At 60.7% G+C, this 6,099-nt stretch overlaps 1 protein-coding gene across 22 annotated transcripts in view; it reads left to right on the forward strand.

Moving 5' to 3' along the window:
• DMTN (dematin actin binding protein) overlaps positions 1–6,099 on the forward strand; it is a 33,471-nt gene that overhangs the window by 5,722 nt on the left and 21,650 nt on the right. For 11 of the 22 annotated variants that reach the window (XR_013397139.1, XR_013397128.1, XR_013397130.1 and 8 more), the window contains exon 1: positions 174–274. The exons of 7 other annotated variants lie outside the window; for them this stretch is intronic. The gene's annotated coding sequence lies outside the window, so the exon portion shown is untranslated. Of the gene's footprint in view, positions 1–173; positions 275–2,269; positions 2,402–2,827; positions 3,234–6,099 lie in introns of those variants that run through there. 4 more of the 22 variants (XR_013397136.1, XR_013397137.1, XR_013397138.1 and 1 more) reach the window with 2 other exon arrangements.

The following is a 6,099-nucleotide window of genomic DNA, read 5'->3' on the forward strand; positions in this document are numbered from 1 at the left end:
TTCACTGGGCACCCTAGCTCCTGAAGCTGTCCCCTAACCCCCAGTGCCAGCACTGAGGACACACCCTCAGGCCCCCTCCCTCCATCTCTGAGGAAGAGGCAGCGGGAGCCACAGCTTCCTCCTCCCCCCTCCCTGCCGCCGCAGCTGAGCCGGGCCTGAGCTGCCGGCAGGTTGTCTTGGCAACGGGAGGCGGAGAGGAGATGCGCGGAGGGATGGAGGTGTATGTCACCGAGGAGGCTGCTGCGCTCCTGCCCCACGCCCTGGGCCCTTGAAGGTACCGAGCACCCTCCCCTCCTTTTCCCCTCCGCCCTTTCCCCTTGACTCCCCCGACTCGGCCCTACATGTGCTGGTTTCGATAGGAGGAGGCACCCCTCCTCCCAGGCCCAGCGGTCCTACACATTCCTCATCACCCACCTCGTTCCAGGCCCCTGGCCACAGTGTCCTTCCTGGCATCAGCTCACTTCAGCTCTACCTCTGGGTACCCTCGCACCAGAAGACAGCTCTCCTGGGGTGGGGCCTGGTGGGGGAGGGGCAGCGGCAGGGGAGGAACCCAGGTCGGGTGCGGCAGGGATCAGGAATCCTAAAGGGCTGAGGTGTCAAAGCCCCCGGTACCTGGTCAGCTGGAGGGACCGAGAGATCATCTAGGGCTGGAGTGGGGCTGGGGCTTCCCCTCTGACTCTCAGCCCCTGATTACAGGGAAGTAAGGGTGGGGTTGAAGGTACAGAAAGCCGAGAGGCTGGGTTGAGGCCGGGTTGGTTGTGGAGCAATGGCCGGGGTGGCTCCTCCTCCAAGGCTGTGCCCCTTCCTGCCACATTAAAGGTATGCCCCCTCCCACATCACTCTCCTGGCCTTTTTCTCCACAGTTTCACGGATCCCGTGCTTCATCCCCCACCCCCAGGTTTTCTCTATACCTTCACAGCCACCCCCACCCGGCTGCAGCAGCTCAGCCTGTGTTCTGTCTTCCTTCTCAGCCACCTGCCTCCCTCCTTCCTCCCTTCTCTCTGGAGCCCATCCCTCAGGTTACTGTCCTCTCTGTCCCCACCAGCCAGATACATTCTGTCCCCTCCTGGCCTCTTCCCTCAAGCCCCTCCCTCTGTGCTTCTCCATTCAGACACCCCAGAGCCCCCTCCCCAGATTCTAGATTTCCCCAACAACAGCTGATACCATCAGCTGACCGGCTGTGGGCAGGGTTGCCAGGGCAACGGTGAGGGCTGCCTAGGTAGGCAAGTCTGCGGTGTGGAGGTGGAGAGGACGCTGGGGCCAGGGCGAGGGTCAAGGGCAAGGCTTGTTGCCCTTCCCTGTCCTGCCCAGGGGGCCCGAAAGGCCAATGACAGGCTCCTGGGATGGTTGAGGCTTTGCTAGAGACAGGGAAGGCACGTGCCTGTAAATTCTGTGCCGGACCCGGGGGTTACCGGGCAGGAAGCTCATTTTTCATGAAGCCGCCCTAGGGAGAGATGGGGTCCTTCTCTCTCTCTGCCGCATCCCATTGGAGTTCCCAGGGGATTCAGGTTACCAAGGGGCCAGCCCACATCTCAGTACTGAGAACCTGGTTGCATCCCTCCATTCTGCCCTCCCAGGAGAGAGCTCATCCTTGGGTAACCAATTCTGGCCTGTGCCTGCACCCCCACCTCGAGAGGCTGGACCCCAGAAGCCTCAGTTGCTGCTGTCAGATGGTGGGGTGGTCATAAATAGGGTAGGAGGTGCTGGTGCCTGGAGAAACCAGGCGTTGTCCCCCTGGGTCATCAGTAGCCCCCTCCCCCTACCCACTGCCCACAGCAACTTGAACTCTGGCTGTTTAGGAGGAGGCTGAGGGACTCTGGGTGCATGTAGGTGTGTGTGAGTGTGAGTGCTGCAGACTGGGGTGTGGGAAAGGGAGAGGACAGTGCTGGCTGATTCTGCTTCGTCATGACGCTAGGTTAATGCTCCTCTTGTTTGAAATGGATTGAGCTGCAGCGTTGGTGGAAGAGCGCGCACATCCACACACACACACCCTCGCCAGCCACACGCTATCAGCTGGAGGTGGGGAGGGCGCGGGGAGGGCGTGGGGGAGCCGGCAGCCTGCCCGCCCGCCCCCAGACAAGGACTCCCCAGCACCGGGGGATCCAGGCGGTCGTGGCTTGCAGAGAAGCAGGGTGGGGGCAAGGGGGGTGGGGACCCAGAGGGGAGATCAGACCGCTCAACCGAGACCAGCTCCCCTCCTTCGCCAGCTCCCACCCCGCCCACCCACCCACCCCAAGCCGGCTTTTTTCCTGTTATTTGTGCTCCGGGGAAGCGCGGCTGGGTTCCTGGAAGAGACGCCTATTACCTAGGCTCCTGGGGGAAGTGGCAGCCCTTGGATCTGGCCTACGCCTCTCGGGCCTCTGTGGCCTCAGAGCGTCTGGTCCACACTGTCTGGGAAGAGGTAGGTGGCAGGGTCTCCGCCTCTTCTCCCCTCTGTGGGCACTGTGGGCCACAGCGCTTGCTGGTGAGCCAGGCTTTGGGTGGCGGCAGGGTATCTGGGGGGAGTCCACGGTGGTCCCTGTCCAGTGGGAGGATGGGCCGGCCCCTGGGACTAGCTGGGCCTGATCTAATGGAACCTTCTTCTGATTTGGGGAAGAGGGCCTGGGGTGTTCTCATCCCAAGGATGAGAACTGCTCCCAGCCCAATCCCCTCTTCGTTAGCATCTCTGCCCGGCCCACCTAGCTGAGCAGGCCAGCAGTGGAAGGGATGGACTGTGGGGGCACGGGGTGGGCAGGGGAGCATTCCCTGTCTGCTGAATACTGGCCTGCTGGCCTCCCCGCAACCACTCCACATGCTCTGGGGGTTGGAGCAGTACATTTAGGGGCCTGGGGCTGTTTATTTGGAGCCTGCTTTTTAGGGGGAGTGGGAGGAGAGCCTGCTCCCAGCCAGTGACTGGCCAGGCTGGGGTGGGGCTGAGTGAAGAGTGAGGCTGTGGCAGGGCACAGCTGCAGGCCCAAGCCCAGTTCTCCCCCTGTGCCCGCCGCTGGGATGCTTGAAGGGGGCCAGGGCTGAGCAGACATGCAGCCCCCACAGGGTTCCGGGGCTCCCCTCCCTAGCTCTGTCCCTCAGGGCCCAGCAGGCCCAGCTCCCTATCTTGGGCAGACACACCCAGTGTGTCCCTTCCAGGGACCGGTTGCCTGGTTGTGAGAGTCAGGGGAGCAGGGACAGGTCCAAGACAAGGAAGGCAGTTGGGCTCTGGGAATGGGGAGCCCAGGGAAGGCCTCCGGAGCTGGGTAAGTGGAGGGCTCTGTGTGTGTTGCTGTACACGTGCACAACTCTGGGATGGATGCCAGGGACAGGACCAGTGGGTGGGTGCGAGCGGGTGTTGGCAGCACCATGTGTCACTGTGAGGGGGCCTTGATGGGAGAGTGGGGGCGTGAGCTGGCACACAGGGCTTTGGAGTCTCCCCACGTGCATGAGTCCCGCAACAGTTTCAGCGCAGGTGCTTCTGCCTGTGCCCACCTGTCCATCTTGTGTGGTGCTGCCGGCCTCTCCGTGGTCAGATGTCAGACTCCTGGATGAAGTTGTCCACCCGTGGGTGGATGTGTGCAGAATCCCTCTTCTAGAGCTCCTGGGTGTTGTGGGGACTGGAACAGGGAGGCCCCAGGATCCAGAAAGCTGAATTGAGGCTGCATCTCCCCCAGCTCTGCCAGTCCCGCTTGTACAACAGGACCAGCTATAAATGGAGGGGGAGCAGTCAGCCTGAGGGGCTGCAGGATGCAGAAAGCAGAAAGCGGGGTCTCTTCAGAGGGAGAGTGGAGAGGGAACATAGAAACCAAGCCAGAGAGAGACCTAGGAGAAGATGGCTGCACAGATGCGTCTCTGGGTGGGCCAGAGAGGTAGGAGGGGGCATCTGGGCCCGGTTTTGTTGTTATCAAGAGAACAGGGGAGGGCAGGCCTTGAGCAGGGGGACTCTGGGCTCCCCACCCACCCAGGCCTGGTCCTTTATCCGAGTGTGAGAGGGTGCCCTGTAGTGCTGGGTTAGGGGAACCTTCATCGCAGCAGACACAAGGGTAAAAAACATTGGAGTAGGGGAGAGGGAGAAACTGGGAGAAGAGGAGGGAGTCCCCAGGCTCTGCCAACCTTAGGACAGACTCGGAGTTCAGGCTTGGCCTAAGTAAGGGACACCTCTGAAGAGCCACTGGCCCAGAGCAGGCCTCAGCCTCCTGGTGTCCTTTTCCAGTGGGGGGAGGGGGGAGCAAGGTGCCCTGCCCCACCCACATCACACGCATGCACAGCACCCATGGGAGCGCCTGGCCCCTGCCCTGCCGTGCTGCACTGCTCCACCCTCCCTGCCCCTCCCCGCCCGGGATGCTGTTTTGGGAACTGGTGACCTAGCTGGATCCTGCCTTTATTTCTGGCATTGAATTGTTGCCACAGTAACTGCGGGGGTGGGGCCGGGTGGGGGAGAGGGTGAAAGGGAAAGAGGGAGGGAGGGAGAAAAGATGAAGAAAGCAAAGAAAAGGGACCAGAAGAGAAAGCAGAAAGACGGGAGGAAGAAAGGGAGAGAGGGCCAGGCAGTCACTGTGAACAAAACAGGAGAAGGCGAAGCGGGGCAAAGTTCCCTGCCCACCAGATGCCAGCCCGCTTGGATGACTTGCCTCATTTCATCATTCGTTTACTGTCTGCACCGGCTGGCCTCCAGCCTGGCTGGACTCTGCTGCCTGTGTGGCCCAGAGCCAGAGGCCCCCAGACTCCCAGCTGCTCTTCTACAGATGCCATCAGTGAGCAGGACTCTGGGTGGCTCCACTGTCTAAGGTTAGCACGTGGGACCCCCAAGTCCCACATTTTGATTGAAGTGGGATCTCTGGTACTCATTGAAAAGAGCACTTGGCTTTGGCCTCAGGCAGGCCCTGGTAGGAATTCTGGCTTGGCTTCTATTTGGGTGGCCTTCGGCAAGTTCACCTTTCAGCCTCATTTTTGTTCATCTCTAAATGAGGAGAACGTTGTTTTGTGTGAGGTTTAGAAAGGATGTATGAAAGTCCCGAGTACAGGGGCTGGCACCAAGCAGGTAGTGGTTGGCTGGAGACAGGAGCACATCTAGACCAGGGGCTCCCTACCCCGAAGCTGCCATTCTGCCTGCGGAGGTTTCATTTCTAAAAGCCCAGGGGAGCCACGGTCTGGATCAGTTTCTGCCTGGAAGAAGAGCCCGCCAGGATGGGTGGGCACAAACTCGGAAGGCCCAGTGGGCGGGTCTTATCACCCACATCCCGGGGAGCTGTGGAGAGGAGAGGGTGGTGGGTGAGGTGGGGCTGGGCTGGTGGCTCAGATAAGGCAGGGACACACAGCTGGAGGAGGGTGGGGCTGAGATGGAGGGCGAGCAGACAGCTGGCCTCCGACCAGGGCCAGGGGCAGCTGAGCTGTCCCTTCCGTCACCTGGACCTGCCTTCCTCTGCAGTGCTCTCTCTTCCTCCATCCCTCCCCTCTTCCTGCTGCAGCTCGCCCTTTCTATCTCTTTGTGCACGGAGGTCGCTGGGACCTTGGGGGCGCCTGCACAGGCAGGCGGGGTGCGTGGATGGGAGAGGGGTCTGGAGGGGACCAGGTGGAGTGAGCCGGCACTGACCTGGGAGAAGTGAGCTTTGACGGAAGGGGCTGCTTGTGGGTGGAGTAGGCAGGGTGTGATTTGAGAGAAGCTGAGGAATCTCTCTCTCTCTCTCTTTCTCTCTCTCTCTCTCTCTCTCTCTCTCTCTCTCTCTCTCTCTCTCTCTGTCTCTCCCTCTCCCTCACACATGCACGCACACACACATATACACACACTCTTCTCCACCCCCAAACATTTTCCCTGCTGGCCTTCTGACAGCTTAAAATTTAACCAGCAGAAACTTTATGCCTTAAGGCTAGGCCCATGTTTACATGCAAATGTCCCCCAAGGGGTAGGACCAAATTTCTGCCTCTGTGGAAATAATTTATCAACCAACATGCTCTCTAACAAATGGCAGGGGGTGGCGCCAGGGTGCAGGGCCCTGGCTGACCCCAGGAAGCAGACCCAGATGCTAAAGGACAAGACCCAGCAGTGGGGTTGTGGGCAAGAAGGGATTGGGGACAGAGCAGAGGTGAGAGGCCAGGGGCTCAGTGACTGACATCAGCTTTGCCTGGGCG

This window comes from Macaca mulatta, chromosome 8, assembly GCF_049350105.2.
Source record: "Macaca mulatta isolate MMU2019108-1 chromosome 8, T2T-MMU8v2.0, whole genome shotgun sequence".
Classification (NCBI taxonomy): Eukaryota; Metazoa; Chordata; class Mammalia; order Primates; family Cercopithecidae; genus Macaca; species Macaca mulatta.